This window comes from Chlamydotis macqueenii, chromosome 4 (genome assembly GCF_036417535.1).
Source record: "Chlamydotis macqueenii isolate bChlMac1 chromosome 4, bChlMac1.mat, whole genome shotgun sequence".
NCBI classification, from domain to species: Eukaryota; Metazoa; Chordata; class Aves; order Otidiformes; family Otididae; genus Chlamydotis; species Chlamydotis macqueenii.
The window spans coordinates 81336542-81353131 of NC_141559.1; the positions used below are offsets into that span (position 1 = coordinate 81336542).

At 47.9% G+C, this 16590-nt stretch overlaps 1 protein-coding gene across 2 annotated transcripts in view; it reads right to left on the bottom strand.

Moving 5' to 3' along the window:
- SMOX (spermine oxidase) overlaps positions 1-14083 on the bottom strand; it is a 52855-nt gene extending 38772 nt beyond the window's left edge. Inside the window, exons 1-2 of one of the 2 annotated variants that reach the window (XM_086746894.1) lie at positions 13946-14015; positions 7950-8111 (exon numbers count right to left, since the gene is read on the bottom strand). The gene's annotated coding sequence lies outside the window, so the exon portion shown is untranslated. Of the gene's footprint in view, positions 1-7949; positions 8112-13945 lie in introns of both variants that reach the window. The other variant, XM_086746893.1, reaches the window with a different exon arrangement.
- Between the last annotated feature and the right edge of the window lie 2507 nt (positions 14084-16590).

Below are 16590 nucleotides of genomic sequence, written 5' to 3' on the forward strand. Positions count from 1 at the left end.
GATGCTTGAAAAGCAACAGAGATATAAAGCGGAGTTTGTAGGACGATCATTTAAACTGAAATGAGAGCTCCGCTCACCGAGCAAAGTCTTTTCTTAATTCCTTTCCTGTTTGCACAATTTGATCCACTTCTTTTTTTCCACTGCAACCGCAAGGGTCTGTCCTGCAGTGAATGGATGGGCTTTTTTCTGGGATAACTTCCAGGTTAAAGAGAAAGGATTTACACTCGAATGAAACATAGGCTCTGTATTTGGAAAATTTGTTTTGAAAACTTGGGAAGGAAGCAAAGCCTCCTTCATTTAAAAAGGGACTCAATTAACATTCTCCAACAAGTCTTCCTATCGAAAGGACAGTACTTGCTGGGGGACATGTGATTTGAAACTTGTTCTCCTCGCTCACAATGTCCCTTTCTGAAACACAGGCCACTGTTTTTGAGAGACACGAGGATCTTTGCACAGCTTTCCAAAGGACTGCCCGTCACGGTCGAGGCCTTGACTCCGGGCACAAGATCTTCTATGGCTTAAGCTCAGGAAGCTTAAAGACCCTAATGAAGACCTAGAACGACACGTTCACTCTGTGAGCGCTCCGGATCCCTCTACAAGGGCAGCTCATCCATGCTCGGCTGCAACTGCAAGATTAATTCTCCCCAAGAACTAAAAGCATCACAAATCTCACTGCCTTGTCTTCTTGAAAACATACAGCATTGCATATCTGCTTTTGGTTTTAAAACGTTTTGTAAAGAAGACACTAATGACCAACCAAGCAGGTGTCCTGCTTTTGATTCACAAGTTACTGGGCGTGGGTTTGATCTGTAGCAGGCAGCAGCAGACAGGACCACCGTAATGGTTATCTTGGTTTTGAAAAACAATCCTGAAAGTGCTGAGCACGTCTAGATCTTGCCCACGCAGGAGGAGGAAAACAACTTATGTCATTATCTTCATCCAGCTAAAGCTAAAGGGAAAAAAAGGCCATTGACAATTTAATATCCACTTTTGTTTCTGAATTCCCTTATCAACCGCGTACGACAGAGTATTCTTCACCCTTTAATAAGCATAGGTGGGAGTCTGGCCCAACTCAAAGCTGATGATGGATTAAGTATGGGAGTTCACCTCAATACAGAGTAAACTGGGATGGGAGATAAAGGTCTTATCAGGGTACATTGCTACAGGAAGCACGCAGCCTTCACCTCATTTAACACTTTGAGGAGACCACCTGTAACAGACCACTCCAATTCACTTCCTCTGGATGCCTCCGATCAAAACCCGACCCAGGCACCCAGAAACACCACAGCTACCCACCGTCAGTGCCTCAGCTAGGAGGGCAGGCTTGCTACACAGTGAAAACAAGGACACAGACTCTCTCCAGAGCCTGTCCCAGTAATTTAGACGCTGAGATGTGAACTCTCCTTTGGAAAAAATACGATTTTCCCTGCTGACTGTGCTTTTAGTCCAGGCACGAACTCAGGTGTGGGTAACTATAAAAACTCTTCCACATTCAACAGCTATTCTCTAGTTCACCCAAAATAAATTGGTTCTTTGGGAGTTTGTCTACACTGAAATGGACCAAAACAGTTACTCTGCAATCTTTTCCCTTCATCCAAAATAGAATTGATTTAGGAGTTTTGGTTTTTAATAAGATTTTCCATGGGAAAGTCAGCATGCTTTAAATTCACAGCCCACTTTACAGTGAGATAGTTTCCTCACACGGACAAGTGCCTAACTCTTAACGCTTGCTGGCCACAAAAACACAGATATCCAAATAGAAAGCATCCGAGAATCCTCCAGATTTCCCATATAAATTAACCACAAGGTACTTTGCACAGCTAGTAAATGAGCTGCTCAGTGACAAACACACTTAACAGAGTTTACATTTGCTTAAGGCGCTTAAAGATTAAGAGGTCTACTACTGTCTTTTCTGCCTGCTGCAGACAGATGTTGGACAGCACGACAAGCTGAAGATACTTCTTAGATGAGGTAAGGAGGCTATAAATGAAAAACCCTAGGCACCTTGGTCAGAAGTTGGGCTAAACTTGAGCTGTTTGTCAAAACCCTCCATGGATCCCAAGGGAATCCACAAAACATTGGGACAGGGCATGTTTCACGTAGTCACTCTCCCATTACCTTGGGCTAAAGATCCCCTTGGTAGACACAGGAACCTTCTGCAAAATCCAGGTGTCACACACACATAAGATGCATATCTCTGTCGTACCACGTTGGATTTAAAACCAGGGATGACGTTATCCTCTAATGTTTTATTAAAAGACACCTCTGAAAGGGATTGAGCCACTAGAAAAATTGTGCTTTTAAAAATGAAATTGCTTGGTTAACACGGGCAAAGCCTGAAAGTGTTGCAACTCAAATATTAATGTGAATGCTGCAGATATACAGAGCCTCTGCCGTAGAAACTTCCTGGAAACGAAGCGATGGGGACACAGGACCCTACTTACACTGCTGCTCCACTCCACGGCGCAGCTTCTCGTGTCCATTTGTCACCAAGCGCACCTTCCCCTCCCTGGTCCAAAGCAGATTAAGCGTAATATATTTATGTAGTTGTGAAGTGTACTGCCTATTATCCAATTAGACGGCTAACGAGATCTGAGTAACAGCACGTAGGCACAGATAACCGTTGGCTGGTATCTGGTACAGGCTAGACACGGTTTTATTTTTCAAGCCCTTGCAGAAAAAGGGTTGGGATTTGTTCAAAGGCGGCTCTGAAGACTGGATTCAGGTAATTAATTAATTTTGTTTGGGGCTCATAAACACATCACGCTTGTTTCCTCTTGATCTCCTCGAGCTGTCATATGACAACTGTCCTGTTACGAAAGTCCTGATAAATCTGGCATGGCTTGCACATTTTAACCTTCATTATGGACAAGGGCAGATCTCAACACCTTTAAGGTTCCTTCCAGCTTCAAAAAATCTATGGAACAATCTATGCATCAGCAGGAAAAAAATGTCTGTCTGTGCAAAAGTGATAAGGATATTCCGAAATGCAATCTTTATCAGCTCTGATGCTGTTCCACATGACATTCCCATAAGATCCAGCTAAGAAAACATGAATTAGATGTAATCACCACAAAATGGCTGCTTGACAACATAGTTCTCAAAACGTCATTATCAAGGGTTTGCTATCTAATCAGGGCGGCACTGGAAAGCGGGTCCAGCCAGGCATAAGAGCTGTGCAATATTTTCATTACCAATCTGGATGATAGACTGGAATGTAGAGCCATAAACCCAGCAGATGATTCAGCCAGGAGGATTTGCAGGCACTATGGTGTACAGGTTTAGATTTCCAAATGATCTTGACACACTGGTCCAACATCAACAAGAGGAAATAGTGAAGAAAGAGAGGTAATGGGTACCAATGCAAAAACAGGGAGCAAGACTCCAGAAAAAGCTCTGGCCATCTATGTGGATGGAAAGAAGAAGAGTCCATGGGCTTATCAACATAGAAAAAGAGACTAGAAACTACTTTTGAGAATCCCATGTGCATTTACTTCACACCTCTCTTCTTCCAGCACACTTCCCCCACAGAAAAGCCCCACATAGGTCAGTCTGAACACAGCTTTTGCACTGTTTTAAAGCAGCTTCCCTCATTTGCATGTCTTGAAAAGAGTGACCATCCTACAGACACTTAACCTGACGCTACAAGCGGGGAGATACAGATTGGATGGGTGGAACATGCGGCGGTTAAAATTTGGTTGGATCGTTGAGCTCAAAGAGTAGCAGCCAAGAGACTGAAGTCTTAACTGGCAGCCTTTTATGAATGGTGCTCCTCAACAAACAGCCAGTACTGATGCTGACATGGTTCAACATCTTAATTACTGCCCTGCACGATGAGACGGAGAGCTCCCTCAGCAAGTTCAGAGACAACATCATGCTGGGGTGAGTGATTGATACACTGGAGGACAGGACTGCTTAGCAAGCTGGAAGAATGGGCTGAAGGAAGCCTCATGAAATTGAGAAATACAAATGAGTCTTGCACCTGAGAAAAAAAAAAATACTCATTGTCAGCACAAACTGGGGACTGACCGGCTAGGGAGAAGCTCTTCAGAAAAGCATGTGGGGGTCCTGTGGGCAATAAGGTGAATAGGAATCAGTAGTGTGCCCCTGCAGTGACAAAAGTCAGCCACTTACTGGGAAGGACAATAGCCAAGAGCTCAGGAAAAAGACTCTTCTCCTCTTGGCACCAAGGAGGCTGCGTCTGGAGCACTGTCTGGATTTAGCTGGACTCCCAAGAAAAGATACTGATAAACTCAGCTGAGTTCGGTGCAGCACCACCGAGGTTGTCTGGTCACTGGAATACATGATGTAGAAAAGAGAATGAGGGAACGAGGTTTGTTCAACTTGGAGACGAAATGGCAGTTAGCAAGGGATCTAATGTCTATCTTCAACTACCTAACTGGGGGTTACAGGGAAGAGGGAGTCAGACTCTTCTCAATGAGTATGAACAAAGGACACGAAACAATGGGCATAACTTGCAGCAAGGAAAATATTCCTCACCATGAGAGCACTAAGCATGGCAACAACCTGCCACACCTGACTGGAAAAGGTCTGCAACTTTTATGATAAAAGTTCACAGGAAATCTACCTTTGATTCTGGCCCTGCTTAGAGCAGGAGGTCAGACGAGAGAGCTCCAGATGTCCTGTGCAACCTAAATTACTCTTCAGTTCTAAGAAATCATTACGAAGAAACACTGAACAAGGGCTTTTGCCTAGTAGCATACAGCACTCGACACTTGTTCAGTGATAACAAGTACTTTAGACACAAAAGCTGTCAATAAAATACCTTCCACATGACTAAATATCCCTGTATCCATAATTAAGAGAGAAAAAGAGTAAAAAAGAAAATGCTAGAGCTATTACTGTTCTTTGAAACAGAACAAGAGAAACTGGAGACTCACATTATACAAGTTAGACAAAAGCTCTGCAAGAAAACTGTGAGGAATGGAAAGAAGATACGTACTGATAGTTCAAACAAACAACATCAAGGCTGCTCCTCCCTACCTGCTCTTCCCACCGCAATAAACATGAGCTGACGCCAAAAGGTGTTTCAGACCTGTCCAGACCAGCCTTCCTTTTGGAGTTAGCTTCTTCAGTTGTCTGAGGACAAAGGCCCTCTGTATGCAGACATGCCTTTCATACATATTTGCCACTCTCTCCCACTGAAAGGTGTAAGAGGTGTTGATAAACCTAGAGAAAAGCCTGCAACAACACACACAGACAAGTTTTTTCTTCTCCAAAAATAAAAGTGAAGCACTTAGATACAGTTAGAATGAAACTGTCACCTTCCTCTGAGTATCCTGTAAAGTGAACCCCCTAAAATCTGACTAAATAGGTAAAACTGCGGTGTACAAGAAGGTCCATGAATGCAAACTACAGCGTTTTGGGCAATGCAGACATCTGTCCGCCTGGAAGCGGCAAGACCCAAATGTCACTTCACCCAGATGGACAAGCAGCCCTCAGACACTTGCCTCTGTCACACGACAGCCATTTGGAATAATTTTCCTAAAATTACAACTATCAAACAACAATTACATTCAGGCAAATGGCTAATTGTTCCTTTAATGCTGGCTGGCACGTTACTCAGTTTACCTTTGTAAGGAATGTTTCTAATGCTCACCCACTACATTTTCTGTCATGCTTTATGTTTGAGTAATGCTCTCCTCCTAGAATAATCTTCACAGCAACATTCTACCAGCTTTGGAAATGCACGAACAACTGTATCCTTCACAGAAACAAAGAGATAGTACGCACAAAACCAGATGCACGGAGTGTAACCACTCCAGGGAGGTTACTTTCCCTGTGGAAAAGATGGCATTTGAGGCAGAAGAGCACTTTTGTAGCGGGTAAAGAGACAAAGCCGTAATGAAACCTTCCACGCAGGCAGCAGACGGAGCACCGCAAGCAAGTTTTGGGCCCTGCAGCTCAGGAAAGACATGGCCCAGACATTCCCAAAGTCTGCTGCAGAGGACTGAACAGCTCGCTCTGTGCGGTAACAAAAGGGCAAGAGTCAGCAATTTTCAACTGCAGCACAAGAAATCAAAATCAGAAACTAGGAAAATCTTGGTAATGGCAATAACAACGAAAGATTTTAAAGAATCACCCAGGGAGGATGGGGAAAGTCCATCACTGGAGGCTTTTAACAACTGTGTTGGACAAACATCTGCTGGGAAAGTTTAGATAGATCTGACCCAGTCTTGGGGCAGGAGGTCGGATCAGACAACTTATTAAGGTCCCTTCCGGCCCCGCTGTTCTTTGCTTGCAACAGAAACGTGACAACAGAACATAGCAGCAGCAGTCCGGCAGCACGCAAGCTTCCCGAACGTTTCCACGATATGGCAGAGAAACGCTGCGAGATCCGACGTGCCGGAGTCGCCCATTCCCACACGGTAACTTCTCCCTCTGTGTCTGGAGGAGCAATACAAAGATAACACAAACCACTGGTATTACAGAACAGACACGCGAACGGGAGCTCCCCAGTGCAGCCTTCCCGATGTGACAGTCCCTCTCACATTCCACTGCACAGGGATGGCTGTGAACAGGAGCCCGTCTGCACTTTTCCCTCCGCCCCATCTCACCCTGCAATCAGAAAAGCTCTGAAAAGCTCTTTTTTTTTTTTCTTTTCCCCTTAGGCCATTCTTCTATTCCTCCCTAGAATATTTTCATGCATAAGATCTTCAAGACTGGATCCCTTTCATGTTTTGGGGAAGCCCTGAGCAAAATGTCTGCTCTTCTAACAACAAAAAAAGCTTGCGGATCGTCTGCTTAGCATTACAGACTGTTATCTCCCCTCCAGCACTGCCTGTCCCCACCCTCAGCTGGGAGCCTGGGATGAGAAATCCCACCTGCATAAACTCTTCCCGGAGAAGCACCTAGTTAGTGATGGCCTTTCAGTCATCCCCAAGATCTGCAACCTTCAGTGCTTCCTTCCAGCTTGCCCATGGCAGCCCGCTGTTGAGAGCCAAGAGGATTTTACGTAGTGCTCTCACCAAAACTTTGGATCCCCTCCTAACGCTCCCTGCGGACAGCCCACCACACGGTCCTGGATCCCACCCCGAGGGAACTGGGGGACAAAAAGGGTTATGACCCAGTGCTTAACTCTAAAGCACGTTGTCACATTCAGCCCTTTGTCAAGTTCTCTTGAACGTCCAAATACAGACACTAGATGCTCTTGTATAACTGGAGCAATGGTGTGAGCTTCTCATGACTATAAAAGGGACATTTAATTTCGTCTACTACATTACTGGAAGCACTGTGCCTCTGCAAGCAGTAATTAATGGCACAGAGTGTTCCGTGAGATCAGACCGTCCAAGCAGAAGAGTGTAAACTGCAAGTCCCAAAGCACTAACCTTTATCTCAGGGTGAGAGCTTGAGCTATCAACTTCAGCAGCAAAGGGGGTTTCAGAGTTTTTGCTTCCTTGCGTTCCTCCCCCCACAACTCCTCCTGGCTCATTCTTGTAAATGCAAAGCCCATCTCCAAGCTCTCGGTCGTGTCTGCCCGTGGAAGCGTGCAATGAGCAAGAAGGCAGAAGTGGTCCGAGGCAGAAATACCCACTCACATGCGCGTGTTTGTGAGTACACCCCGGCACATCCGAGGGCACAGTTTTGCAATCCCAGGAAACTTAAGATCTAATTTTGCACCGTCCTTAAGAAGGACAGTCCCGACTGTGTAGTGCTGACGGCAGCAGTCACGGGAGGACGGGGCAGGGATTGGATCCAACTGAAAAATAACCCTATAAAAATAAGTGATAATCTGCTGCCAGGTGTGTGGGCTCCCTGATGAAGATCTCTCACCCGCAGTCACACCAGAACCACACCAACCCTTTCCCTAGAAGCAGCACCTTCAATTTCTATAAGCCACCTGTAAGACTGTGCCCTGATGGGGGCGGAGAACGGTTATGCAAGAGAGGAAACAAGCAGTTGGAGACAGGACAGCACAGCAAAAATACCTTAATGCAGTTTCACTGCTGAAGCCAGTGTCTCGCAAAACGGCGCTCCTTCCAGCTACTGAGACTTTCCAAAAGGGTCTGTGATTTTTAGGAGTTCAGCTAAAGGATTACCAGATACGCTAATGATGCACGTCTTCCTGGCAGAGTCCTCTGGGACCACAACTGTGACTGATTCCAAAAAAGAAAATCCGGTTAGAAAAAGATTGGAGATCAAAGCAGGAGGTTACACCTACATCCTGGAACATGCGTGCCCGTGGGACAGAAGAACTTGAACTTCCATTTCAGACTGTGTCTGTCTGTCCCACAGAAACCTTAGGTTAGCAAGCTTGGATGTTACACCTGTACATTATCTTCGTGACAAAATCCTGCCCTGCAAAATGCATTAAACTGAACAAATCTCTTATAAAGGAAAAGAAACTGCTCCATTCCTATGCAATTCCCAGCTTAGGAGTAGGCCAGGACTACCTGCTCAGCTTAGCAGAAGGTATTTTCTGGATATACGAGCTACAAGGTAGCTCGACTAGGTATTTAACAACGGAAATGATCCAAACCAAAGCGCGTCATTTTTTTTTTGGCTTCGCAAAGTCTGCAAACATCATCATATCCTGGCCAATATTTCAGTCATTCCACGCATGCCAGCAACCTACGCCGTTAAATGCCACTCAGCTAAATCTAGAGAACACACTTAAGAAAAAAAAAAAAAATAAAAAAATCAGGCATTAAGCAGAATAAAGAATGATGAAGAAATAAATAAATAACTATCCATTATGGCACAATGATCTGCCTCTGTTTAGTTCTCTACTTGATCTGCCAGGAAAACAAATATTTTCTTATTTCTTAAAAGGTAGTTCCTGCCTTTGAACTCAGTAGATACAAAAAAAAAAAAAAAATTAATTTTTCAAGCCATTATAAAGATTCTGCAGTCCTTTAAAGACCTATTGGATAAAAGAAATGCAAGGGACCAAAACTAAAGATTCCCCACAAGCTGAAATCGTCTTTATTTACATCAGTTCAGCACTCTGGCCTCCCTGTAGCTGAGAATCTGCCTCGCTGACTGGGACCTCCGTTCTGCGGCTGATCTGCTCCGCGGCCTCCAGCTTTCCCCCTCCACCCTCCTGTTCTCAGAAGTGAGACAAACGTGGTCTCAGCGGATGACGTGGAAAGCGGCTCCGAAGAAGGAGCTCGCGACAACCAAAGCTCTGTGTAAATCACTACTCCAGGGCTGCCAAATCTGCTTCCCTCAGACCCAGCAAGTTCCCAGCCGCCATCGTTTTGAGTTATCTGAGAGCACTAACAATAGCCGGCTTGTTTTACCAAGGCTTGCAGAAAACCCTAAAGGATGGCTTGGTAGCAGAGAGCTACCCTGAAATAGCTCCGAGATCAAGCTCCAGTGTGAAGAGCCGGGGGGGGCTTTTTGACCCCTCTGGCATTACATCCCTGCTGATGAGCTTATCTCACTAAGTTCAGAGCAACCTTCCTCAGCGCCAAGACACTTCTGGCTGCATCCATCCTCACAACTTCACGTCCCTGGCCCCAGGATGTCACAGAACAAAAGCTCCAGTGGCCACAAAAAAAGAAAAAAAAAACACACCCTCAAAACTGCGCTCAAAGCCAAGAGCGTGATTAGAATTCACCAAAGCAACACCTCTTTTTAAAAATCTCCCGCAGTTAAAGATCTCTAGATGAAAAGGTCATCAATGTACCTCGTGCATCTCCCAAAGCAAAGGCCTGTGTCATGCTGCTGTCAGGTTCAGCCTGTAAACAAGTTGTTACAAAAAATCCCGTGCGCTGTGTTATCCACAGTCGGGATGAGCGGCGTAGGGCTGCCGGTCAATTCCCCACAAAACCTGCGCCTGTCCTCCAGCCTGCAGTTCAATCCCCGCCCCAGCGTCCCTCATGGGTGCTGGCTCAGGCACCCAAAGCCTTTTCTTCCCACATGAACGGTGGCACGGGTGCATATTTTGGTGATGTCAGGTTGAAGGTAAAGGACAGCGCCACCAGCTCCAAAAAGAGCACACGTCATAGAATCATAGAACGGTTTGGGTTGGAAGGGACCTTCAAAGGTCATCTAGTCCAACCCCCTGCAAGGAGCTGGGACATCCCCGACTAGATCAGGTTGCTCAGCCAAAGAGCAAGACCGCTGAAACCCCACCTGATGATATCCTGCTCAAGAAGAGACAGTTGGCTATGTCAAGCTGAACCTTAAGAGGGTTTATTACAGGTTGCAGCGGACTCTCAGGAGGTACAGGGAGGGGCTGAACCCCACAAGCTGCCCAAAATACGTTCACGACTGTACACAGACACAAACGCAGGACCTGAAACTCAGGCTCTTACAAAGCCACTCTCCAGCGCAGAGCTGCACACCACACAAAACAGCTGCACCACATCAACGTGTTCTTCAGGTGCCACAACGCACGTGGTGCTCACTGCAGTCACCAAAATTTTTATTTTCTAAGCAGTTCATATTCTCACCCACAGCATCTCTGGAATTTATCTTAAAGTAAAGAGAAATCACAAAAACATTAATTAAAAAAAAAAAAAAAACCAACAAAGATCTGTAACCAATTTCCATGGTGACCACTATAAATTCAAGGGCTATTGCTGTGCACACACCCATGGGCCCTCTACGCAGAGCACGGAGTTCCTGGACACATCAAAGCCACCACGTCAACAAGAGCCGATGAGAACAGGACACATCGTGAAGGAGGCTGAAAATTTTCAGGTTCCCTCAACAGGAACACGACGAGGATGGTAACACGTTCTGGAAACACCACAATGTTTAGTGATGTCGTTTGTTAACCTGTTAACTTAAGGAGTCCGTAATACAAGGAATCGGTTGCATTCGTTGTGTCATGGTTATGCTTGTGTCCCCTCATCGCAGGCCTGCTAAGCACATCTGGTGTGCGTTTGAGCCCCAGCTCCCACCAGCCAGGAGAGAGCACCTTGCTCACCAGCCATGGTGCGTTACTGTCCCTCTCCCACGTTACCGCTGATCAATTTTTGCACCAAAGTAGAGCAAGACAGATCCTTAAGCCAGATGGTTTAGATGTTGTCTTGAGAAGGAGGAGTTCAAATCCATTCTCCACCCACTTGATTTCAAAGAGGTGATCTTTATACCTCTTTAATTTGTTTACCCCTCTGACACAATGTTTTAGCTCACCAGCAGAGCTAAAAAAAAACCAAACAAAAACCAGTTATTTAATTTCCATAGACTTAACTTCATTAACTTCTGGAGAGGACTAATGTTTGTGCCCACTGGGAAAGGATATTTCTACATTTTTCCATTTTCTGGTCTGTTAATTACGGTTACTAAGAGGAGACAGCAGTTAGATTTGTGAAATACAACCGGCTGTATTTTAATATTTGTCAAAGGCACAGAGGAAAATTATTTCTTATTCTTTTTTTTTTTATAACCCAATCGTACAAAGTAAGTAAATCCACATACTTCAGAAGTCAGCATCACCGTTCTCCTTAGACCCTCATTTGTTCCAGCAGGAAATTAGTTGGAGACTCTTCGATTTCATCAGAAGGGATCACTTTTCTGTGTGGTGACAGTCACAGAAAACATGAAGCGAAGCAACAGAGGACAGGCACTACACTTTGTAGCAGGCAACAGAACACACTCAAGGCAGGAATACCCCTCCAAGCTTCTGAAGCCGAGATGGGGACAGTCCACTACCTTTTGCAGATGGTGGATTGTGAAAAACCCAAATCACTTTACTCGGCTAAGGTGGAGACCAGTAAAAGAGCACCAGCACACCTTTTAGACCAAAGGGTCCTCTAGGGAGCCCGTAAATCATGAGGTCTCCTGTTTGTGAGGAACCTTAGCAGTTTGACAGAGCTTTCCAAACTCTACCTCAACCTCTCCATCCCCACCAAGTCAACCAAGATTCCCCCATCCCAGGAGAAGACCGTGTTTCAGGGACACCAGAGTTAACTCGTGACAGCACTCGGACACATTTTGGTGGAAAAGACACAACAGAGAGCAAGCCCTTCAAGTGAAAACCAGAGAGGGCTATGCCGGCGCGCTTTCACCAATGGCAGAGATGGAGACAGGGGCTCGCAGGACACGCGTGGGGTGTTTCTGGTGTTCCAGCCACACATTCTGCCCTTTCAAGAAAGAATGGCACAAAGCAGCACGGCGGCTCAAGACCAGCTGCTCCTCCAAGCCAAAGGATCGAGAAGGATAAACGACCACTGCGCTCAACATCAGCTGGCATTTTCAGCACTTAACGACCCAGACCTCCTACCCATTTCCACATATTGTTTGGCCAAAATACTGGCTAATTGCTCCTCTAAACCCAAAGACGGCCAGGTGAACATTTGAGCAGCTACACAATGATCTGGATCCAGGCACTGAGTCAGAGCTAAAACCAACAGGTTTTTGCCAGCTCAGTAGTCATCCCAATCTGCTTCCCAGCCCAGCTCCCCCCTCCACAACAGGGGTACGGAGGAAAGACAGTACTGTCTTTTTTTAGAGGCAAAGCCAGCTGAAACTACAGACCTTGCTCCTCACTGAAAAACACCGTACATCTGTTCCACAGTGGTGTCATACAAGATTGGCAAGCGCTGGGCTAACAATCTGGAAAGGGAGAAGGATCCAGGAGAGCAAAATGTTATCAGTAAGTCAATAAAACAACATTTGTAAAAAGACTGAAAATATACCGCATTCTTGCGCAACGCGCAGCAATGCTCCTAGGCCGATTCCTCGTCCTCAACTAAACCTGTCCGGTGACTCCGGGAACAGGATCGCGTCGTTCAGGTTAAGGGAAAAGTGGATCAGCAGGGTGAGCTAAGGACAGAGCTCGGGACTCGACTCTGTTTGTGCAGGATCACGGAGTGGACGCGCATTAGCCGATACATATGGTTTCACTTTTACGTAAAGCTTGTGTTTGCATCTAATACATCAGGGCAATTACAGCTGGCCCCAGCACCGGATGGGAGACAGCGCGCCTATACACCACGCAAAGGCTTTTTAGAGGCAATCAGAGGGCAAGGATCAAGTGGAGCAGCTGTATTTCTGGGGCTGAGGATGTAAATTGCTAAAAAAGCTTTGTTTCGAGGTCAGGTTCAGCAGCTGACAATTGGCTTTGTGCATTTCGCTACTGCGCGTCCGGGACTAATCCCGCTGCAGCGATTTAAAAGACGGAGCAATTCTGCAGAAGTCAATGGATCCGACTGAAAACACGCGATCCGTGCGAACTGCCAAGCCCCCAGTATTGTCACAGCTTCGTGTAAACAAGAAACACCAGCGCACAAACGAAGTGCCAGTCTTCGCAGCTCGTAATTTACATCCCGCCTCGCACATCAGATTATGGTGACTTTCCTACTTAACCTTCCTTCTTCATGTCATCGCCTGAAACGCTGAGGCGGAGAAGGCGGAGGCGCGCGCGCGGACGCGCACCGCGTGCGGGCTGACATAAACACACGGCGGGGGGTGAAAAAAGAAAAGCACCCCAAAAAAAAGGCCCCAAAACCCCAACGCAACGGCAGACATCGGGGGTTCTACACCCAGATCCTTTCCCCAACCCTTCCCCAAAAATTAGAGATGGAAGAGCCACCTGCAGCCTCCCGCTCTCCCCCTCGGGTCTCCTGGGGCTGAGGAACGGGGTTTAGCACATTTTTGAGGCGATTTTTGCGAAGTTGGGTGGAGGGGATGGGGCGCATCCCTCGGCCAAACGCCTCCCGGCCCTGCCCCACGGCAGCCCCCTTCTCCCCACCGCGGGCTGGAAACCCTCCTCGGCCGTGTTGGGAGGAGGAGAGAGCCCGGCTGGCCCATGCCCAGGGTGGGCGCTGGCCTTCCCGCCAGCCCCTCGACGCCGGCGGCCCTGACAGCCGCAGGTGACCGGTGGACAAGGCCGGGGAAGGCCGAGGGGGCCGGGGAGCGGAGGGGACCCCTCGCCCGCTGTCCCCTCTGAGGCGGGGGGGACGACCCAGGGCAGGCACGGAGGGGGCTGCCGCCTCCCCTCCTCCACCCCACCGCCCTCGCCCCGTACCTCTCTCTGCGGTGGCCGGAGGGGACGGGGGTGTCGCCGCCCGCCCGGGCTCGCCTCAGCGCCTGGCTCCCCCTCCCCGCGTCTGAGCGCCTCCCGGCCCGGCTCCGGCGTCTGCTGGCACTGCGAAGCGAAAACCAGCGCCGGCCTGTTTTCCAGCCGCCCTCCCCTTCGGCCCGCCCCGGCTCCGCCTCAAGGATCCCCCCGCCTCCTCCTCCCTCCTCCGCCTCCTCCACCCGCTTCCCGCCCGCCGAGCACCGGCCGGGCCAGGCGCGGCCTGCGGGACTTTCCCCGCCGGCAGCCGGTGAGGAGGAAACCTCAGAGCCGGCCCCTCGAAACGGCGTGAAGACATCCTCCCTCCTGTTAGGACAGGCCTGGGAGAGGACGGCAGTGGGGATCGCAGCGTTACAATGGCTCTCAAACACACCGCCCCAGCCGGCGCGGGGTATATGAACTCTTAAATATCTCTGGGTGTAAAGCCTCCGCCGTTCAGACCTCTCCCGATGTAGGAGAAAGCAAAAAAAAAAAAAATCTCATAGCAGAAATTTCACAGCGTTCAGAGCCCAAAAGCAGAGGGGACGGGGCTCTCCCAGCTTCTGAGTTTGAAGGCAGCCCTTCACACAGCTGCCAGGTAAAAGTCTTGTCTCCAAGCAGCACCCTCATAAACAGGGCATTTTATTAAATTACAGTCTCTTTCCCAAAAAAAAGTTTGCAACCAGGAACAAGCAGCATATGAGGCACTGGATGAGGATCCACCAGTAGAGACAAAACCCCCAGCTTTCCCATTAAACCTGGCCAAAATTGCTTTTGGATGTCTGGAGAAAAAGTCTGGAGAGAAGGCTCTATGATGAAGAGAGTTGTGTCTGCAAGTTGCCTTCAAGCGTTTTAAGGTTTTACAAAACATGCTCAGCTGCCTGCCGGAGGTTTGCACCTGCACGACCTGGGGGAGGTCGCTTAGCCAGCCAAAACATCTGGAGAAAACGGCAAGAGTAACGTAGGGCTCAGGTTTCCCAGCTTCAACCAGATATTAAATAATAACTGTGCAAACTTTTCCATTTCATACATACAGGCCCTTTTCTTCCAGACCTTGTGCTCTTCTGACTGCCCTTTAGTGCTGCTGTCACCGCTGGAATCTATCTGCAAAGCGCTCCAAAGTACCCAGATGCTGAAGCCACGGAGTATTTGACAATCAGTGTGGGACAACAGACATCTCATGATGTTTCAGAGCCTGCAAGCCATGAGGATGGCTGTCCCCATCCAGCACATGCAAGGAGCCAGCCAGGGCTCCTGGGCCAGGCCGGGCACGGCGGGATGCTAACGGAGAAGAGGCAGCAGCTCTCCCATCACACATGTGATGCCCCGCAGCCTCGGCACAGGGTCCCCACCAAGCCTACAGGTGGAAGCAGATCTTTGCAAATTAAAGGACTTCGGGGAAACGAGCCTTATCTGTGGTTTAACCAGCTGTATCTGGGAAGATGAATTGGCAGGGAGGTTGGTTATGTTGGCTGGAAAGAGCAGCCTTTCCCACCAGACCAGACAGAGTCTGAGATGATGAGGAAATAGGCTCAGTTTGATGCTCCAGCTTGGAGCTCCCTGTCCAGGAGGGATGGAGGGGAAGCCAGGATTTCCAGGATTGCCTGCACTCCTCAGCATCTCACAGAGCAATACCTGCCCCCAGGGCTGCCTCTAATCAAGGCCGTGCCTTTTTGTAGCCAAAGAGAAGCCGCGGTGAAGAACAGACTAGTGCTCCCTGTTCCCACAGAGAAGCTGACCCATGAGAGCAGCTAGTCATCCAGCAGCTGGGAAAGCCGGTCAGCCAATTCCTACTGAATGGCACTTCTATTTCCTCCGTAGCAAATAAACAACCCTGCTCCAGGACTGCACTAGCCCTCGGCTCGCTTGGCTGCAATTTGAAGGATTTGAACTAAATCTAGAGAGCTCTGAGTAGCTGGGGTCCCCTGGGCTCTACCCTCTTTCTCCAGTTTAAATTTGGCAACAGAGCCTAGCCAACTCAAAAACCCCAGGCATGCTTGCAAGACGTTTTGAGGGTCCATAGAAATGCGATTACCTGTGGGAAAATAAAGCTAAAATGCATTGCCAGCACATGTTTAATACAGTTTTGATGCATTAAGAGGGACTGACAGATAAGGCTGATGTTGGTGCCATATTCTGAGAGTAGTTCCAAAGAAATCTGATTAAAACCTAAAATAAGCACTTCTTGTGCCTCTAACGTTTGTTTTTTTTTAGCTTGCGGTCTGTGAACAGCTGGCCTTCAAGGTAAAAGGCGCATCTTTTGTGGGAAGAACCCGTGAACCACAGGTTTATGAATGAAATGCAGAGTGAATGATAACAGTCCAGAGAGTGTAACCCACAACCTAGGAAGAAAGACCTCCTTGTGCAACGCACCTGAGAGGACTGCCAAGAGCTGCAAGCCAAGACAAAATCAGCATAAAGAAAGCAAAGGGTGTTATTGCCTGGAAGGTCTCTTTCTGGGAGGGCTGTTGGGTTTTTTTTTTGCATTACGGCAAGATGTCCCAGGGATGGACAGAAATAGCTGAGGTCTCATGTCCTTCGACACGCACACATTCAGATGGGAGAGGGAGTCTAGCAAACCAAACAGGAGAGCTCATGGTGGGTACGAGGGGCGT